General features: G+C 35.1%; 1 pseudogene; it reads left to right on the plus strand.

Annotated features, from left to right (window-relative positions):
- Positions 1–1543: 1543 nt before the first annotated feature.
- LOC118017293 lies at positions 1544–18736 on the plus strand (annotated as a pseudogene).
- Positions 18737–23076: the final 4340 nt, after the last annotated feature.

Raw genomic sequence — 23076 nt, forward strand, 5'->3', positions numbered from 1 at the left:
CTGTGACAAAGAATTTCTGGTTTTATTTTTTTTCTGTTAAGAAAACTACTTCTAGACATCTAGTTTTCACCTTAACTGCTAACAACAGAGAGTTGAAATTTTTGCTAATTTCCTTTCCACCCAATAGCATATTCCATATCCACCCATTTGGCTAGTTCCCTTGAGTTTAAGTCTATTTTTTCTAAATTCCACTGGTCAGACTAGCCCCTAAAACCTGCCTCAAGTCATTCCTACTTTACATCAAAGATGAGTAGACTTTACTGTGGTATCAAATTTTCGTATTGCTTTTCCATCTCATCCTGGTTCCTGATCAAAGGTGATCTGGACATTTATAAACTGTGAATCTGAAAAACAATCATTTCCACAGTGCCACCCTGCGTTAACAAAGGGACAGCTTGCCAAATTTAACTAAGAAGAATCAAGTATCTTCTCCAGGATCAAACTTAACTAAAATTTGAAAGGATTGATATAATCAGTAGACAATGGCAAGTGAGAAGTTTGAGTCCTCAAAAACAGCTCCCCTCATTCTTTTTTTGCTGTTCAGATGCACTCAGGCATTTGAGGCCTCCAATAAATGAGTGTGGGGCATCACTTATCCAAAGGGAGATTTTTAGTCATGAAATATCTCCATTTTATACTCCAAAAATTTCAAACTAGTGATATTGTCCAATATGCCCTGCCCTCTAAAATTCATAAATTCTGTTCATTATAACAACTTAAAGCAACTAAATTCTGCTAAAAGTATTATATAAAGACTCCATTATCTTTTCATTTAAAAATGTCATTAAAAGATTTGATAGATATGTGAACAATGAGATTTGACTGGGTCATTTCCCCTGCCTTTTTTTTTTTTCCTTCTCTCCTGGGATCTCAAATGTAGGAAGGATAAGATACAAAATAGTTGCTAATCCTCAGCCCTATAATCATGCTCAGAACCAGCAGCATAAAAAATGGAAATAAATCTCTATACATATTTAGTTATGTAGCAAACACTTCTATATCACTTATAAACCAGGAAACTTCTCTAAGCACTTATACAAATAATGTCTTGGTTAATTCAATACCAACAGACAATCCTGAGGTAGTTATTATTTTATTATTATTTCCACTTACAGATGAAGAAACTAAGAGGTTAGCAGCTTGTCCAAGATAAGTAGAAGAGAAAGATTTGATACCCAGTATCTGGCTTCAAGGTTCACTCTTAATCACTATGCTAAGCTACTTCTCCTCAAAATAACAGTATATAAAGTTATTAATACAAATGTGAGTTTCTTGGCATCATTTGAGAAAGAGCATCATGCAACATTCAATGGACTAACAGTCAAGAATTTGGGTTTATGGGGCACCTGGCTGGCTCAGTTGGTAGAGTGTGAGACTCTTGATCTCAGGGTCTACGCTGGAGCCCCACATTGGATGTAGAAATTACTTAAAAATAAAATCTTAAAAAAAAATAATTTGGGGTTTTATCCTGGTGGTGACATTGTCTGAGTGACCTTTGCTGTGCATTTACTACCTTCTGTCTCCTTTCCCTCAAACTGACAATATGGGAGATTCTCATGAATGTGTAAGTTTTGATGAATCTCGAATGCAGAAAGGTAAGCTCCAGGATAATAGGATATGCAAAAATGCCCTTTAAGTGGTGATAAATATAACTTCTGACTTCCCAAAAATGTAAAATGTGCCAGGGTCAGACATCAAGGGGAAATGAACAATGAAGACACAAGTCCTGGTGTAGGAGGAAGTATTCTGCACTATGTTATAAACAACCAACCAACCAACACACACACGTACAACTACAGCCTAATTCATCCATTCTTTTACTTACTTATTCATTCAAAAAGTACTTATTGAGCATCTATTATGTTATTGATGGGGTCCAGGAACAAAATATGGCAATTTGTTATATTAAATATCTTTAGCTAAAGGAACTTTTTAAAATGACAGAAGCAGTGTAAGTCTCCCCCACCCCTGCCCTTCTTCCCTGAAAGAAGTCATGAAACTCCCACGTGAAAGGTACTGTCCCTATACCAGGAGGAGGGAGGACATTCTTATCATTAGATATGGGGAAATGGGGGCCAAGAAATCTATATAAGCAAACCTTGTTAAACTAATCCTCATCCTAATCCAGTTACTTCTTTACCATTTACTACCCCTACCTAAACCCCTCTGTCTTGTCAAATCACCAATTTATTGTTTCTTTGTTACTTTTTGGGTCTTCGTTTCTTGTGAAGGTTTCCTTGCATATGTAAAAATGTAATAAAATGTGTATGCTTTTATCCTGTTAATCTGTCTTTGTCAGTTTAATTTCCAGACCCAGAAACGGACCCTAAAAAGTCTGAGAAAAACTTTTTTCCTCCCCTACACTATTATGTGCCAGTACTGTCCTAGGCATTTGGCATATAAGTGATTTTAAATATAGTTAAATAGAGACACATACCTATAACATACCTGAATGTAGAATTGATTTATGTATTTTCTACATTTTTATGATCACATATATGCTAAGATCACAGGGAGACCAGCTTTTTAGCAAGTTTATAAATGAGCATTTTATTGTGTTTTTATTTTAAAAAGTAAGTTTTAAGATCCAATTAAGATCCAATTTCTCTATGTAAGGTTCAATGTATGAAATGTTGAACAGTTGTATTAACTATTTTCATTCAATAAGCAGTTGTTAAGTGTCTACCACCACTCAGATATCTTACTAGATCTTGAGAGTATGAAATTAAAAAAAACAAACAAACAAACTATAGTTTCAAGTCTAAAAGAAATTTTTCCCAGAATTTGTGGCTGGGAAACTACTTTACACGATGCAAATGACTAACAGGTATTAACTATCCACTAATTAATCATTTCCTTTCTTCATTTAATGTCACATATTGTTGAGAAACTAATTATTTGGGCAGAAGAGGCCTTTTGAGAAGATAGGAGAACATCTTAAAGAGTTATTTAGAAGAGTAGAAGAGAGAGTAACTAGAGAAATGTAGTGTGCATGCCAGACAGTATAAAAGGCCCACTTCAGATTTATGGTCAAGAATTTGAGATGAAATCAGTCAGTAAGTTTTGAACCATTTCATCCATGACAAGCAACATACATGTATCTACATCCAATTCTTGTATCTCTAATTATGTTTCCAGACTATAACCAGAGTCTTATTAGAAACATACATCTGGGGCGCCTGGGTGGCTCAGTCATTAAGCATCTGCTTATGGCTCAGGTCATAATCCCAGGGTCCTGGGATCAAGCTCCGCATCGGGCTCCCTACTCTGCGGGAAGCCTGCTTCTCCCTCTGCCACTCCCCCTGCTTGTGTTCCCTCTCTCGCTGTGTCTCTCTCTTCAAATAAATAAATAAAATCTTAAAAAAAAAAAAAAGAAACATACATCTGGTAATTATCTTCTCTCCATAGTTTATGGTTTTCTGTTTTTAGGATGATGGAAAATCTTTCTACATGAGAAATAAGGCCATACATAATCTGGTCTTTACCTAATTCTCCAGACTTGTTTATACCTCTCCCTAGTTGTCTCCATTCTATTCCTTTCTACTTATACTTACAGAATCTTCTCTGCTAACTCATTTTTCAGCTGGTGACCTTGCTTCTTATTTCATTTTCAAACAGAAGACAACTTGCTCAAATTCCCACTAGCGTATGTCCCTGTCCCCCAGCACAGGTACCCATATTACCCACTTTCTCTCTTTATGTCAAAGATGAACAGTGCGTGCTGTAGTCCAAAGACGACTATTCCACTTGTGCATCAGTTTCCATTTGAGGGGCCTATATTGCCTATTCAAGGACTTGAATTGAATAGAATCTTTTCTCTGTCCTTCACCATCAACTTTTCAACTCTACTAGACCATTCCTGTCAGTTCATAAGCAAAATGTTATCTCTCTCACATTATAAAAATTCTCTTGAGGTTTCACTGCTTTTTTAAAAAAATATATAAGGTAATTCCTTCAAAAAGTCATTGATACTTGCTTTCTCTGATTCCTTTCTTCCCATTCATTCGCTCTTTTATTTTAATACTGAATGCATTATCTGAGCTTTTTATTTTTTGACCTTTAATTACAGAAATTATCAGATATATTAAGAATTAGAGAATTACGTAATAAATCTACACATATACATCACCCAGTTTCATTGATTATTAACTTATAGACAGTATTATTTTGTCTATACCCCCACTCTCTTCCCTCATTTTAAATTCTTTTGAAGCAATTTCTAGATACAGCTATCTACTCATGAACACTCCAGAATGTCTCTCTAAAAGATAAAGACTTCAAAAAAAATCCACAATACCATTTCAAAACAAAACAAAAAAAATATTTCTTTAAAAATAAAAGGCTCGGGGGCGCCTGGGTGGCTCAGTCGGTTGAGCGACTGCCTTCGGCTCAGGTCATGATCCCGGAGTCCCGGGATCGAGTCCCGCATCGGGCTCCCTGCTCAGTGGGGAGTCTGCTTCTCCCTCTGACTCTCCTCCCTCTCGTGCTCTCTGTCTCTCATTCTCTCTCTCTCAAATAAATAAATAAAATCTAAAAAGAAATTAAAAAATAAAATAAATAAATAAAAGGCTCATCAGTACTCGAAATTCCCCATTTTTTTCACAAATATGTTTCTTTCTGACCTATTTGACCAAATCAATATCTAAGAAATTAGTAAATACTTTGTAATTGATTATAAATTTATTGTCTACTTTGATCTGTTGTTCTGCTTTCATCATATTGTTTTTTTCTTTCCATTTATTTATTTTCAAAATTGAGTTATTTTTCCTATAGTCTGGTTTTTGCATGTAGCAACCCTATGGTGCCACTTAACACATTATGGATTCAGGTTTGATTTTTTTGCAGGCCTACTTTACAGATGGTGTTGTGAACTTCTATTATGAGGTCTATAATCTGTGACTGGATCTTTTTGTGATATCGGCAAAGTGATCACGGCTTGGTTTTATTAATTCATCAGTCATCCTTTCTTTCTTTAATTTCACACCAATTACGTTTTTTGACCCTGCTACTACACAGAAAATACTCTTGTTAAGGTCATTAAAGACCTCTGTTATTAAGTACAAAGGTACACTTTCTGTCCACAACTTACTTTGACATGTTAGCAACATCTGACACTGTTGTTCAGTACTCATCCTTGATATGCTTGCATCACTGGCCTTCCAGCAAACCACATACTCCCCTGGCTTTTCTCCCACCATATAAGCTACTCATTCTGCTTTCTCTGCTGGATTCTCTTTTTCCCAAATACTACTGCTGGTGTGTCTCAGTCCGTGGATCTGCTCTCCTTTTTATCAATCCTCCGCTTATGATTGATATCTCATCCAGTCTCATAGCTTTGAATATATTATACACTGACAACTCTAAAATGTAGATTTCCAACATGGGTCTTTCCTATAAACTCCTTCATTTGTCTCTTTTTTTTTTCTCTGCTCATTTGTTTAGTTTCTTAAATTCCCCATATGAGTGAAATCATATGGCATTTATCTTTCTCTGACTTATTTCACCTCCATTATACCTTCTAGATCCATCCACGTTGTTGCAAATAGCTAGATTTCATTCTTTTTTATGGCTGAGTAATATTCCATTATATACATATACCATTATCTTCATTATTTATCTATGGTTAGACCATTGGATTACTTCCATATCTTGGCCATTGTAAATAATACTGGACTAAACATCATCGGTCATCAGGGAAATGCAAATCAAAACAACACTGAGGTAGCACCTCACCCCTGTCACAATGGTTCAAATCAAAACCAAAAGATGTAATAAGTAGTGGCTAAGATGTAGAGAAAAAGGAATGCTCATACACTGTTGGTGGGAATGCAAACTGGTGCAGTATTGTGGAAAACAGTATGGAGGTTCCTCAAAACATTAAAAATAGAATTACCATATGATCCAGTAATCCCACTATATAGCCAATAAGCATAGGAAAAGATGTTCACCATCACTAGTCACCATGAAATAAATATTCACAATGAAATTCTACTACTACTACTTTCCCCGTGAGGGGTAAGATAGGTAATAACAAGTGTGAGCAACAATTCTGAGCAACTGAAACTCTTATACATTCCTGGTTGGAATGCAAAATGCTATAATCACTTTGGAGAACAATTTCTTTAAAAAGTAAAACATATATCTAATATGTGATCTGACCATTCCATTCCTAGGTATTTACGCAAGGGAATGAAAATACATGTCAGTATTCACTGCTTTATTCATAATAACTCCAAATCAGAAATAAGCCAAATTTGTATCAAGTAGTGAGTGGATAAACAAATTACAGTATATATAAATAAGGTATCACTTAACAGTACAAAGAAATAAACTATTGATAAGAGCAACATTGACAGATCCCAAAATGTTATGCTGAACAAAAGAAATGAAACCTCAAAATCACATATTGTGTGATCCCACTAATATGAAATTCATTAATGTGAATTGTAGAACAGATAAAACCTATGACAGAAAGCAAATTAGTGGCTGCTGAGGCTTGCATTGGTGAGGTGGATTGACAGCAAAAGTGAGTAACAAATTTGAGGCATAAAAATGTTCTATATCTGGATTTTGAAAGCTCACTGAACAGCAAACTTAGAATGACTATGTTTTGTTTTATGTAAATTATGCCTCAGTAAAATTGACCAGGTTGTGCGCATGCACATACACTCACACACATTTACAATCAAAGTCTGAATACTTCACTGACATCTTCACCGTTACCTCTGTGGTCCAAGCAACCATTTTCTCTCATCCAGATTATTATTTTAGCCTCCAAACTACTCTGCCTACCCCAAATTTGTACCCCCAAAGTATATTCTCAACACAGCTCCAGTGATCCTTTTTTTAAAAGATTTTATTTATTTATTTATTTATTTATTTATCAGAGAGAGAGAGAGAGAGAAGAGAGCACAAACAGGGGGAGGGGCAGGCAGAAGGAGAAGCAGGCTCCCTGCTGAGCAAGAAGCCCCTATGCAGGACTCAATCCCAGGACCCTGGAATCATGACTTGAGCCAAAGGCCGATGCTTAACCAACTAAGTCACCCAGGCACCCCTTCAGTGATCCTTTCAAAAGGCAAATCAGATTGGGTTGCTTTCTGCTCAGAATCTTCTAGTGGCACCGCATTTTATTTAGACTACAAACCATCTACCTACCCTTATTTTTCTACCTTTATTTCCTATTATTTTTTTTTTTTTCTTACTTGTTCCAGACACACTGGTTTCTTTGTTTTCTTCAGAATGCCAGGCATGTTCTGCCTCAGCATATTTTCATCACCTATGATTTTCTCTCACCCCAGAGCTCTTCCCTCAGATGTTCACAAGGCTACTCTTGGCGCCTCATCCAAGTCTTCGCTCAAATTGCTCCTTTTTAGAGATGCATACCCAACAACCCCATCTAAAATGCCAAACCACTACTCCGTCATCAACATTCTATATATCTTGTACTCTTTTTTTAAATTTTATTTTCTCCATTGAACATATCAACTTCTAACATTCTTATAATTTATGTATTATGTTTGTTTTCTGTCTCCCTCCTTTATAATGGAAGCTTCTTGAGGGCATGGCATTTCCTTTATTCTATTCACTGCTATAACTTCATAACCTAGAACAGTATCTAAAAGATAAAAGCTAATCATAAATTATTTTGAATGTATTAATGAAAGGCTACTGCAAATTATATACAGAAGAATACTTTCAGATTAATAAATAGTAGTAGCAAAATACAAAAATGTATTCAATGGTGTTAATCTTTAAATAAGGATTTAGAGTATTAATATTTTTATAAAGTGACTGATAATATATATAGAAATGATATATTGTCTTCAAAAAAACAGAACAAGTAATTAAAAATGTAAAACTACAGAAGCCAAATATCATCCAAAACCAAAACATCCACGTTTTTTTCTAAAATGGCACTGATGGGGGCGCCTGGGTGGCTCAGTCGTTAAGCGTCTGCCTTCGGCTCAGGTCATAATCTCAGGGTCCTGGGATCGAGCCCCGCATTGGGCTCCCTGCTCGGCGGGATGCCTGCTTCTGCTTCTCCCACTCCCCCTGCTTGTGTTCCTTCTCTCGCTTTGTCTCTCTCTGTCAAATAAATAAGTAAAATCTTAAAAAAAAAAAAAATGGCACTGATGGAGAGAAATTTTACCTAATCTTTCCACTGTGGGTGACTTACTTTTTCAAATAGGTTTCCGAAGAATTCTTCATGTTTGAAGTTCAATAATTAAAACAAGTTATGTTTTGATGGTAATTATTTTAATTTTTTCCATTATGTATGTTGTGCCCTAGTAGACTGCATATCTTATTCTTTCTCTGATTTCTAGAACTTATACCTTTTATATTCTAATTTTCAACACTTTTGTACCCTCTTTCTTCAGTTATTCTACTTCAACAATGACATTATCCTTGTGTTATACTGTCATTCAGAACTACCGTCCCCTCTTCAAATGTTTTATTCTTTGCCTTTTTTCTTTATATTCAGTATGATTATTTTAATTTATTCCTCATGCCACAATTCTATTTTTCAGCTCCCTATTTATGTCTTTGGGTGTTATTTATTGATTTATTACACTAGCATTGCTTATTTTTCTGAAATGCTTTCAACTATATACTTGTCATCCAATTGTAATTTGTTTTATCTGGATTTTGAGTTCCTGTTCTATTGTCTCTGTATTTTTACTAAGTTTGTGCATACAGTTATCTGTGTGATATGTTATACTATGATATGTACTTATTATCTGGGGTTATGTTTTCTAACAGACTGAGTTCTTCATCTCCATGCCGCCTTATTTTTTTTTCACTGCTTTATAGGAAGAAATCCATAATTACCAATAATTTTTCTTATCTTCTTTATGCTAAAGTTATGTTGATAGCTCTGTCCAAAACGTCCCCGTTTACTCTCAGGTAGCATGGTTGAATTCCTCACACTCTTCTCACTTCGTTAAGATCAGTTTATTTTCCAATGTCAAGCTAGAGTTTGAAGACTAAGTCTTGTTTTCTGTCCATATTTCTGAAACATGAAAGCATGAGGGACTGGGGAAAAATGGAACTGAGTGTCACTTGGGGTATGAATTCCTGGGCTACGTGCTCTCCTTGGTCCTTATAAATGCCTTCAGGAATTCACTCCATGTAGCAAAGGCATATTTGACTTTTGAGGCCTTAAACTGTCCCACTAACATCTATTTACCTCATTTGTATTGATTATTTCCAAACTGAAACCTGTAATTGAGGATATTCAACATTTTGCCAACTTATCTTCTCTGCATCAGGAAACTGGGGTGCTATAAGGAGTGTCACCCCACTCATGGTGAACCTCACAGTTAGCTTTTGCAAAGTGCATATTGTATGTTTACATTCATTTTCTCTTTTATTGTTGCCAGTAAGCTTTAGATCTTCTTCTTCTTTTTTTTTTTTCTCACTTTCTGGGGCCCCCTTGTTAAATTATAAAAGGATTTTCTCTGATTTTTAAAAGTTATCTCTGTATTAATACCTGATTTACCTTTAGTTTTCTACATTGTAAAATTGAGCTATTAGCAATACTTATCTCACAGTCCTGTTTTGGATGTTACCTAAGTAATGAAATGTGTAGTGTTTGACAGATAGCCTTGCACAACGTTGGTGACACAAATCAAGTTAAACTATTGTTATTATTCATTTCTAAATAAGGTACTGAAATTGACATATATACAAATAGAATTAAATTAGAGAAAGAGATGGTATTTCCAAATGTGTTTATCATAAAAGTTTCCTTTGGATAGTTTCTTGAAGTAAGATATTAAGTATATTTTTAGGCTACATAAAAAAACACACATATTTTAGAATGCGTGTGGAGAAAAACCTTGCCTTCTAAAGTAAAAGTACCATTTTTAATTTTAGAAATTGTATTCTAATGAAGCAGATGGAAAAGCTGTAGGTAAACTTCAACTGCCATTAATTATGTGTATCTGTTGGGTTTCAACAGCTGGTATCATTATAAACATTATTAGCCTTATTAGGTATGTATGTAGCATTTTATTTGCAAGATGCTTTATAGTCTTTAATTAACACAAAACAGTCTTAAGAAATGGGTGAGGTGGTTATATTAAATTCCTAGTAGTGGAAACCAAACTTACAATGATTATCTCTACAACTAATGCTGTTGGTATTTTAGGTACAAAATGAATTCAAATTCCTAAGTAAGTGATTATAATCATATTCCATGTTCTTAAAATCCAGCTTTTAATTGAATATTGCAATGCTATTTTATTACTCTGTCACTTTCATGTTCTGACATGAGTTTTCCTTCATTCCCTCTTTTTGAATAAAGTATTTTTTGGGGGAGGTATTTTTTTCCCGGCCCATAGAAAAAAGTTCACATAGGAAATCTACAGCAATATAGTAAACATAACTTACTGCATTAATTTTATTTTAAAAATGGGGCAAAGGCATGTCTATGTATCATAACATATTAAGGTATAGCTTACAAACACCTTTTTTATTGAAAACCATCAAAGTTCCATCCACAACTTTGATCACAGTTACATGTATTAAAAAGAATCTAGGGGCACCTGGGTGGCTCAGTCAAGTGTCTGCCTTCCACTCAGGTTATGATCTCAGGGTCCTGGGATCGAGCCCCGCATCAGGCTCCCCACTCAGCGGGAAGCCTGCTTCTCCCTCTCCCCATACTTGTATTCCCTCTATCTCTGTGTCTTTCTCTGTCAAATAAATAAATAAAATCTTTAAAAAAAAATCTAAAACTCAGGATTTGCGAATGTGTTTACGGTAAAAGCTCAGAACTCCTGATGTCTACAGTAATGTCCAGTCAGTTTGGGCTGATTGACTAATTAATAGCCAGTCAAAACTGAATTGCTCTAGGAGTCAGGAGTTCTGGTCTCAAAACTCTAAACCTAACAGTGAGGATTAGATTGTGGAGATAACTTTTGTTCTCCTTAAAATAGTGAAGATTCAAAGATTTATAATTCTCTTTATAAAGTTTTAAGCATACTTAAACACTTTTAAAATATTTTAAAACTGTATCGATGATTATATGGCAATCAGAATGTGTATGGTTAGTAGAATGACTTTTATCAGATCAAAGATGATAAAATAACTTATATATACTTGACACTACAAGTTGATACAGGTATTACTTAACTAGTTTAAATTAGTATACTTAGACCTTTACCTAAGATGTTAATTAGCTAGTTACAATTGATTTAATATATTCTCCACTTTTCTACATTTAATATCTTCTCCTTATTAACCTTCTCATGACCACAGTCTCTAGTAAATTCATACTCCACACAAGGACAAGTGTAAGTTAAAAGGTATGAAGGAAAATTATAAAAAGAGTTACTGATGCACAGTTCTTACTAAAACAAAAACAAAGAGATATACCATTTCTATATTTATTGGAAGGATCATCAGGGTGAATTGTAAATTATCATATGGGATTATTAACTTCGGATAGTTCAACTGAAATAAAAGCTATTTTATTGCACATAATGCATTCTTATATTGCCTCAGGGAAAGTACTGTACAGTAATCACCACCACTGGTACTTATTAAATAGCCATTTATAAACTGGTACTATCCAAAATGCCATAAAATAGGTTTCAGGAGTGATACCTGTGCCCTAAGGGCATAATAATTGAGACAAATACAACTCTATTAAAAAAATGCCTAGTAAAGATTAAAATATTCACTTTTCAGTGAGACAAAAACTTAAGTGTACTGTGTAGGGTAATGAATAACATGTGACCTTTCCAGAAATTTGCTATTTCAATTCTGGAAATAACTACTAACTCCAGCATAAGCCAACACTTAAATAATCAAAACAAATAGGGTTGTGTTTTTAATTTCAAAAAAGGACTTATATTTTGAAATTGAATTAAAGACAAGGGTGTTTATAATACGATTAATTTAAAAAACTGTAAAATTAAAGACACAAACATGTTAATAATGTAGTAATTAAAATGGATTTTCTTGGTTTTGGCTCCTGGGATCTAGACCCGCATCTGGCTCTGTGCTCAACGGGGAGTTTGCTTCAGATTCTCTCTCTTTCCTTCAACCCCCATCCCCCACCCCCCACACACCCTCCCTGTCCGCACTCTCTCTTTCTCTCTCTAAAATAAATAAATAAATACATAAATACATCAAATCTTTAAAAAAATAATAATGTATCATGAACTCCCTTCATCTGAAAATTTCAAAAGCCAAATCTTATAGCCAACTTCTTGGTAATCTAAAGATGGCTTAATAAATTCTACTATATTTTGACTTGGTTATTGAAGGAATAATTTAAAAGGAATACAACCAATATGTATCCCGTGCCTGTAATTCTGCAAATTCTGTTCTTTCACTATATGCTGAGGAGATACTAACAGCATTAATTTGCTTCTTTAAATTTACTTTGCTCCTGTTACTAATATTCAGTAGAGGAATCTCATTTACCTTCACTTAATTACATTATATTAATCAAAGCAATACATCTATGCAGCCATTTCTTTCCTAGTTATCTTCATATCTGATTAATATAAGTGGCTTTTTAAAATGCTCCTGTAAGTATATTAAACATTAGGTGAAATGGTAATTGAATCTATTTTGATTTTGAATATTGACATCCTGGGTTAGAAGAGGAATACATTATAATTCTTTAAAAGTGTTTCTTAAGCAGGCCACTTTGCAAAGTTGAGTAGAATGTACGTTATCCCTAATTAAGTACTCTACATTTTCTGATTGTCCAGAAGTACTACCACCACCACCATCACAACACCAAGAAGAAAAGTGTAAGTCATCTTTCATTTGGTAAGGAAGGGACTGTTCGAGAAAGAACAAGTTTTGCTGAATTTTTAATTAAGACAGAACAGCCAGACAGTCTTTTTTAAAATATATGAGCCAGAGGGAAATGGGAAATATATCAAATTAATGTGTATTAATATCACCTATTGAAAGGAAACCTCAGGTAACATTCCCTTGAATTGTAAAACTTAAGTATTCATCAATGCATTAAACTAACTCACACTTCCATGCGGTGGCTGAGGTGATTTAATTACTGTCCTACTGAAATAACACATGCTATTCTGGATACATAAGGAGTTCTTGGGAAAAAGATGCCAATTAGAAAGTTACTCCTATTGCCTCTCCTGCAGCATGCATTGCTAACAAGGTCCACAAGTCATATCACCAAGGCTTAAGCTTCCTTCTCTTTCCCGTATTTGAAAAGAACTGGAAAAAGTCATCTAACACAATAAGCCCATCTCCCCTAACCAATAGTGTTTTCTCAGATCTTAATACTCTTTCTAAAAAGATCTTCATAAGCTGAATTTTAGTTTTGAGTAAAATTTATCTTTGAACTTTGAGAACTTTAGAACTTTATATACCTAAAAATATAATAATTGTAACTGAAAAAATATACATGAACAATTCTGGGTACTGTATATTTAGATATAAACTATGGTGGCACTAAGAGCAAGAAAACATCACAATGTAAATAAGGTTGAAATTTTAAGTAAATTCCAGAGCTAAAAACTAGATTTAAATTTAAAATTCTCATGTCCTAGGGGCACCTGGGTGGCTCAGTTGTTAAGTGTCTGCCTTCTGCTCAGGTCATGGTCCCAGGGTCCTGGGATCGAGCCCCTTGCATCGGCCTCCCTGCTGAGCGGGAAGCCTGCTTCTCCCTCTCCCAGTCCCCCTGCTTGTGTTCCCTCTCTCGCTGTGTCTCTCTCTATCAAATAAATAAATAAAATCTGAAAAAAAAATTAAAATTCTCATGCCCTTTCTTTTTTTTTGAAATAATTTTGTATGTACAGAAAAGATGCAAAATACAAATATTTCCTCTGCACCCTTGACCCAGCTTCCCCTAATTATTAACACCTTGAAAAATCATGGTATGATTATTAAAACTAAGAAACTAATAATAGCACCATGGTAATAACTAAACTACTGATTTTATTTAGATTTCATCAATTTTTTCCACTAATATTCTTTCTCTGCAACAGGCTAATCCAGGATTCAAAACTGCATTTAGCCAACGTGTCTTCTTGTTTCCTCCAATCTGTGACAATTCCCTCAGTCTTTCCTTGTCTTTCATCACCTGGACACTTTCGAAGAATACTGGTCAGATATTGTTTAGATTGCCCGTCAGCTGGGGTTTGACTGAAATTGTCTCATGATTAGATTGAGAATATGCGTTTCTTTTCCAAGAATAACATACAGCATGCCCTTCTCAGTGAATCTTATCAGGGGTACATAATATGTCTGGTTACTGAAGGCACTAACCTTGATCATTTGATTAAAATTGTGTTTTGAAGTTTTTCTATGGTAAAGTTATTATTTTTCCTTTTATAATTCAGAAATACCTTGAGATTCTTTGAGACTATATAAGTATCTATTTCTCTAAACTTTTTTTTCTTTTTTTCTTTAAGAGAGGGAGAAAGAGGAAGGGGAGAGGGTGAGAGAAAGAGAAAGAATCCCAAGCAGGCTCCACACCCAGCTCGGAACCTGACTTGGGGCTCAATTTCACAACCCTGAGATCATGACCCAAGCTGACATCAAGAGTCAGGTGCTTAACCAACTGAGTCACCCAGGTACCCCTTTCTCTTCAAGCTTCTGACCACAAATTTTAGTACCTTATCGTGAATCCTGCCTTCTTCAAATTATTACTGTGGTGTTCTAATGTTGATTTTCTATTTTCGTCATTCCTTCTATATTATCCATTGGGAATTTTCTCTAAGAGGGAACTGTGCCATGTTCCCAGAAATTTACGTATTCCATTTATGTATTCATCTTTAAATATATGTACTCACAGTTATTTGATTCTATGGCTTACAACTTGATATTATTATTATTTTGCTGTTCTAATTGTACCAGTTTATCCACTGAGAACTCTTTCAGAATGCCTTACCTGCCCTTTTTACATGCACATATACCTAAGCCTATGTCTACATCTACGTCTACATCTACTTCTGCATTTACATCTATGTCTTTATATATATCTATATCTGCATCAGCATTTCTCTACTTTCTAGCACTATTAAGTTTCTCCAGGTTCAACTTGATTTTTCCTGCCCCAGCCCTAATATCAATGATTTCTTCAAGAAGTTTTTGCCTCTTTACTTGGAGAATGGCATTTAGAATCAAAATCAGTGCTCCCTGCTAAATGTGTTCATTGTTGAAAGGGTGTCATTATTTCTGGGGTCTCTCAATACAAACAACCTAGGAAATATAACTTTATAATATATATATACATAGTATAACATATGGGTAGATAAATCAATAGAGAAATGAGTTCTTCCATGTGATACTAAAGAACTTATTTCTTCAACAATTAAAAATTGTGTTCTATGTACCTACAAGGTATTTACTTATTTGTTCAAACTAGTATACACATAGAAGTTTTAGAATTGTAATCTATACACCTGTGAAAAAATTACTAAATATTATTTATAGACTACAGTATCTGTGTACAGTTTCTTTTGTCTTTAGTCTTACACTAAAAGATTAAATACCCAGCCAAAATACTGTTTTCCAAGGTCACATAGATTAGTTCTTTTCAGGGCACCTGCGTGGCCCAGTCAGTTAAGCGTCTGCCTTCAGCTCAGTTCATGATGCTGGGAGGGAGCCCTGCATTAGGCTCCTTGCTCAGGAGGGAGTCTGCTTCTCCCTCTGCCTTTTCCCCACACTCTCTCTCAAATAGATAAATAACAATATTTTTTAAAAAAGATTAGTTATTTTCTTCAATATAGTTGATAATTTGAAATATAATTTGTAACTGTATTCTACTTTCAGTTCTTCTGTCTGGATTGCATTATATCTAGGTTGAATTCATAGGGTAAGGCCTAACCCCCAATGCATCTGTATTTAAGGAGGTAATTAAGGTTCAATAAGATCTAAGATTGGGACCCTAATCAATAGGAGCAGTGCCCTTATAAGAAGAGGAAGAGATAGTGGCAGTGTGCTTGCCCAGAGAATAAGGCCATGTAGAAACACAGCAAATCGGTGGCTGTCTGCAAGCCAAGAAGAGAGGCCTCAGGAGAAACCATGCTCAAAGTAAATTTGAAGATTATAAATCCCTGGAGAACAAAACAAGTAACAGAAATACTTGGGTTTAACATTATATTGTGATTGAGTTTATATTCAACTAGCTGGAAGTGAAGACTCCAGACTCCAAAATAATTCATATCAACCCTACTAGATGAAAGGAAGGAAAGAAGGAAGGAAGGGGCAAAGGAGGGAGGGACAAAGGAAGGAAGGGAAAAGAAGAAAGAAGGAAGGAAGGAAGGAAGGAAGGAAGGAAGGAAGGAAGGAAGGAAGGAAGGAAGAAAGAAAGAAAGAAAGAAAGAAAGAAAGAAAGAAAGAAAGAAAGAAAGAAAGAAAGAAAGAAAGAAAGAAAGAAAAAGGAAGGAAGGGAAAACTAGAAATTTTAAGTATGGCCTTTGCTGTTGTATGCAGAAAACAAAAATGACTGGATTCCATCCTGCTTTCCTAGAACTCAATGGAGAATAAATAAAATAGAGATAGATTGTATAAGAATTTGGCATCTATGAAAAAGCAAGATAAAACCTAAAAGGGATAAGTAAGAAAAGGAAAGCACAACAGAAAAACAGAGGGGTCAGGAAGCTCAAGACATCCTAACCGGGATCACCTTCTAGCGAACTTCCCCTGTCAGGAAGATAGGTCAGTCATTCTCCATCTCATCTTTACAGAACCAAGAGCTGGAGGGCAGAGGGTGGGAAATCATTCCCTATTTGCTAAAATGAAGAAGACTCCAGAGCTCTCAAAACCTTGGATGAAAGTAAAAGAACCTTCAGTGCAAGAGGTCACCTCTACTAGTAACATCCTAAGAGTTCCTAAACCTGAACGCGGATCAGTCTAGAGAACCTTCTTTGGGGGGGAAAAAAAAAAAAAAAAAATATATATATATATATATATATGTGTGTGTGTGTGTGTATATGTATATGTATATGTATATCCAAAACGAAAAGGACACGCAGACTTACTTGACCACGCTCCAAATCGAGGTCCCAGCCGCATTCTAGGTCTCCTTCTCATTCTCAGCAGCCAGCACCACAGATCCTGGTAAAGATCACACCCCAGGAGCTGGTCTAGCCCAGGAACGTGACCATGTCTCAAAGAATTCCACCAGACAAGCCTCTCCTCCACCAAGACCTAACAGGAGTACATCTCCAGTGAGACGAAAAGATGCTCATCTCCACCCTTGTCTGGAAGCAGCATACCGTCCTCGTTTTAGGTCACCACCAAAGAAACCTCTCAGGAGAATATCCAGTCTTCCGAGTAAAACTAGCAGGCTGTCTTCTGCAAGTCGTCCAAAAAGGTGCTGGCTGTAACCTCCAGCAACTCCCCGGCCAAAAACGTGTCCCTCAACACTCTACCATCCAACCACACAAGAAAAAGACGTCTCTCCAGAGAGAACTTCAAGTAAAATGATGAAACTTAAAGGCGCTGAGGAACGACAGGCTCACCAGCACTCAAACCTAGAAACGTAGTTATCGAAACCAAAGAAAAGATAAAGCGGCAAGCTACGAGCAGCAGATTCGGTACACGACGAAAATGTGGCCAACAAAACCAGCGGTTTTTATATGACTGTGGCTCTTACTCTCAGCAAATTGCGACTCAAGAGGTCCTGTGTGAATTATAGAGAGGTAGGCAGGCTGCAGACACATTCCCCTTCCAGGGTGCCTATCCTTGAAAGTGCCAGAAAGAGACTTCCCTTGCTACAGAGGGAGAAGAAGTTGCGACCACTGCCCATCAGAGGGCGACCTATTTAAAGATTTTATTTATTCGTCGGAGAGAGAGCACAAACGGAGAACGGCGGGTAGAGGGAGAAGCAAGCTCCCCGCTGAGCAAGGAGCCCTATGCGGACCCGATCCCAGTACTCTGGGATCATAAACCTGAGCCGAAGGCAGAGGCTTAATGGACTGAGCGACCTCTTTTAACACCTCCTCTCCTTCTTCCCCCTTCTCTCCTTTCTCCCTCTTCTTCCCCTTCTTCTCCCTGTCCCTGTTCTCCTTTTCCACATCTGTGCTCACCATGCCCAAGAAGACACTCATTCTAGAATGCAGAGGAGATATTCTCCTTCTCCAGCTCCAAAGAGGAAAAACTGCCCCCACCCAGCCTCCTAAATGTAAACATCACCATCCAAACCACAGCAATGCAGAGGCTCCCATTCTTCACAAAGAAGCTTCCCAGTCACTGAGAAACATTTGCCTTCATTACCAGAAAAGCATAAGAAAGGGTCTCCCCTGAGTCCATTTATCCAAGAAGCACCATCACTACAACCAACCAAACAACATTTGCCCTCACCACCACCTGGAGCTCCTCAGGTCCACCATAAGCTCCCTTTCACCCCTTCTTCCTCACTCACCACCACCTTAAGAGTAGCAGCAACAACATACCACAAAGAAAGCAGTCCACATCTTCAAGTCTTAGGGCCAAGACTCCAGAAATCCAAAAGGTGAAAAAACAAAACAAAACAAAACAAAAAACACAAAACTAGGCAGCATCAACATGCCCCCAGTTTATAAGAAGGGTATCAAGCTCCAGATCTCTCTCAGGATCTCATGATCTGCAGCAACCTCTATCCCTGATGTCACCCAGTAACACAATGGGGAAAAGACTGTGGCTATTCTCTGCAGCCATTTCTATTCCTGCAACCTTATCAGCACTGGGAATTCAAGAGGCAGAACCAGAGCCAAAAGGAACACTGAAAGCGAAGCAGAGGGCAACCTTGATGTAGAAAATGCACTGCGATCAATGGGGAGAAATGACAGATTCCCCACACATGGAAGTACTTGGTATGATATAAATTTTATTCCATTTGTACAAATGGATTTACAATGCAAAAGGTGTTCGTAGCATATTACTGGCATTTATTGATAGCTGAAAATTCATTTAGAGTGAAATATTTTAAGCCCAAAATTTCTTTTCTTTAAAAGGGGTTTATATATGGTTGGCATTCTTGTTTCTTTTAAATAGCCCATGCCTATTCCCTGAGGATTTTTTCTATTTATTTACTTTACTTCATTTGAGTCCTAATGCCCTTTTAAGTTATGTTGATTCTGACCCTTTCAGTTTGTAATCTTTCCCAGAAATTTGACCATTGTTGAACAATGAACAATGTGTGAACAAAATGAGCACAACAATCGACAATATTGCAAATGAATATTTTAATGCCTCAGTCTTTACTGTTTATTTACATAAGTAGTCAAAATATAACATCTATGCTCTACAACCTTCTCCAGAAAATAGAAGAGGAAGAAATACTTCCCAAATGATTTTAAGAGACCAGCATTATTTTAATACCAAAATATTTCTGGTAATATCTTTCTGAAATTGAAATTGTAGACCTGTAGCCCTTATAAACACTACATCTGGGTGATGTTTTCTTTAATGGAAGGTTTTTAACTATGAATGAAATTTATTTGATATAGCACTATTAATTTTTAGTTTCCTCTTGAGTGATTGGCATTGATGTAAATATATATTTTAAAGTTTAATAAGTGATTACCACATTGTTTTTCAATAAGGCCATTATAATTCACTTTTTCAAAAGCAATGTATAAGAATATTGTTTTCCCTGCAATGCTAAAAAAGTCATAGTAATCACAATTTTTAATATTTACTAAACTGATATTGTAAAGCATCATCTCATTGTTATTTTACTTTACATGACTAGTTATAGTACTTATGACTACTTACATTTATTGCTATTTTGAATTTACTATTTTATAATTTGGTTAATCATCCTTGCAAAATTTTCTGTTATGCATATTTATGTTGCCGATGACATAAATCGCAGGCTTTATTTCCTATGTACATATATTTAATTATAGTTATTTCCTATATATATTTGTTTGTCTAGATCTGAGAAAATTGTGGATTGTGATATGTAAATCTCATTGAGCAGGAATCAGCATATGGACCAAATCTGGCCTATCTTTTATTTTTATACATAAAGTTTACTGAGCTACATCCACATTCATTTCTTAATGTATTACCTATAGCTGATTTTGCACTACAACAACAGAATTGAGCAGAGCTGAATATTCACAACAGGAACTGTATGGACCAAAACACCTAAAATAATTAATTACTCTGTGGTCCTACACTGACCCCTGTCATAGACCATAGGTAATGGGATTTAGAACTAAAAAGAAATAAAATATATATTTCATTTTTTATTTGCAAATAAGGAGACAGAATTAAAGCATAAAATAATTGACCTAATTGACTGTATCTAGTTACTCTAACCCAAGATGAGAATTCTAGCCTCTTGATTTTCATTTTCATCATTTCTGTACCTATATCTATTTTTCAAAATCTGTAATTATAGCCAATTACTATGTAAGCATTAAAGAAAATCAATTTTTGGCAAAAGAAATACTCAGCAGACTGCAAAGATTTTACCATAACAGTATCTTGCCTGAATCACAAGTGGTGAGTTTAAAAGATTGATTATTAAGTTCTTTAAAAATACATGATAAATATGAATACCTTATATAGAAACTATTAATTTAAGAATAGAATCAATATCTAAAACAATACTAATTGTTGGTGAAAGTAAAGGACTTTCCACTATAGTGCTTTACAGTACTTACAATTATTTTTTAAATATATCTTATGTAGCATAAAGAATTAGAGATAATATGATATTAATAACATAGTTAATGTAATAAAGAATAGTACAAAGAGTGTCAGGAAATGACATCACACCTTTGTCCTTATCATTCTTCAAGGATTCTACTACTAATTCTTTTGTTTCCATAGTGAACTTTGTATAATAAGCAGTTTTTAGTTACCTTCTTTTACTTAAGATCATTGAATATATATGTATTAGTTTACTAGGACTGTCATAACAAATACCATAGACTGGGTGACTTAAATAACAAAAATTTCTTTTCTTATAGTTTTGGAAGCTAGGTCCAAGATCAAGGTGTCATCAGGATTGATTCATTAGGAGGGCATTCTCCTAGACTTGTAGGATAGCCGTCTCCTTTTGTATTCACATAGTCTTTTCTCCATGTGGCCGCATGTCTGTATCCAACTACTCTCTTCCCATATGGATATCAGTTATAATGGATTAAGGCCCTCCCCTATTACCATAGGGCCCATTCATTTTACCTTAGTTATATCTCTAAAAACCCTGTCTCCAAATACAGTCACATTCTGTGGTACTGGGGGTTAGGACTTCGACATATGAATTTCAAGGTGACACGATTCTGCCCAAAACAATATATGACCCTTAGTGTCCCACATTATTCAATGACATATTGGGACTATTTAAACTGTGTGTTCATGAGAGGGATTGCAGAATCTACATGCAAAAATCTGAAGAACAAAGAACTATTCACCAATAAAGTCTGTACCAGAGCAACAATATTTTCAGTTCTTAGAGATTAGTTTTTTTCCCTAGGCTGTGAAACAAGTATCTATGCCCTTACATGGCAAAGCTTTCCCAAGGAAGAAGTGATATTAAATTGTGGACCTAGTGGTAAATTCTCAGAAGGAATAATTCAGATGATGGTTTACTGCAAGTTGTTGATTTAACTTGTGCTAGATTTAAACATAAAGGTCATTTAGATACATTAAATATTTACATGATATGGCATGAAGCTAAGAAAATATATAACTAAAAGGATGTTTCACAGATGTAAACTTTAGGATATGAAGAAAAAAATGGCACTGTAAAAAAATTAAAAAGAAGTTAAGGTGAGCAAGCTAAGATCTACATGTGCAATTAAGTTGTGCATTCTGAGTTCTGTTTATAGTAAAGTGATCTATTGGGCAAAAAATTGTTGATTTTTTTTTTTTCGGTCTGGTAAGTAATCCTTAAAATGATTGTTGGATTTGGGCCTGCTAGTTCTAAAGTGATCAGTTCTTTCTGCATGATTTTTTACCCTTTTCTCATTCCAGATTTTGTCTTATTATTTTTTCCATGAATTTTAAGCTACCATGATCACAATCTGTCACTAAAATCCACACAGAAAAGAAAAAAAATAAAGATAATTATATTTATTCAAATGCAAAAGGAAACTATTCATTTTATAGGCCTAAGATTATATATGTAATTTCAGATCTACTGTGATTACAATGTTTATGTTCTAATGTTCTTATCAGTATCTCTTCAGTTGCTCAGTTTATTTCCATCAGTCATTGATTTTGCTGACTTTGTTATGATATACCCTCATAAAGAGTTCTTTCCACATAGACAACATTATCTAATAATTAATATTAATAATAATAATAAACAGCATCTAAATTTTTGTGACAGTAACTATTGTTTCTATATTTAAACCACAAAAGTTTTCCAGAAGATTTTCAAATGACACATTTGACAGTTATAATTATAATCATTCAAAAATAAAATGAGATTCACCATACAAACCATCAATACCTCTGCTGAAAGCCCAGTGTCACACACGTGAAAAGTCAACAGATCTACATTTTTGAGGATTCCTGTAGAGTTCCCTGTTAAGATCACTATCATGTATAACTGTTTATATTTTATAGACTGGGAAACAAAGGGGGTGAAATGATTTATTTCTATAGACATAATAGGAAAACAGACTAATTCCCAGGTCACTTGACTTCTTTTATATTTGTATTGCATGATACCAAACAACCTATTAAATCACTATTCCAAGATGCATATCTTCAAATTATTATTTTGTAATTATGCTGTCATTATTTCAACAATGGAAAAGTATTCCAGTATGTACAAAATGAACATCTAAGTTTGTTTAAAGGCAAAACTCCCTTATATAGAATTTCTGAGGTTCAACCAAATTGTGTATTAAATTTGGTGAAAATAACACACACATTTTTTTAATTTTTAATTTCACTTAGCTAGAACAGGCCAAAACTATTCAGGTATAAAAGAATTAAATGTTTTATAATGGTGCAGTATATAATGCAACATTGATGTGTATATTTTTTTTGACTGATTGCTGTTATAAGCCTTTATTTCATAGGAAATAAATTGAAAATGCAATGTTCATGAATGACTCTCCTTAATGATACTCCTTATAAAGTTTCAGAGCTTGTGGCTACTGTATTAGGTTCATTTCAAAAAAAAAA

This window comes from Mirounga leonina, unplaced genomic scaffold (assembly GCF_011800145.1).
Source record: "Mirounga leonina isolate KUSES-001 unplaced genomic scaffold, KU_Mleo_1.0 Mir_169, whole genome shotgun sequence".
NCBI lineage: Eukaryota > Metazoa > Chordata > Mammalia > Carnivora > Phocidae > Mirounga > Mirounga leonina.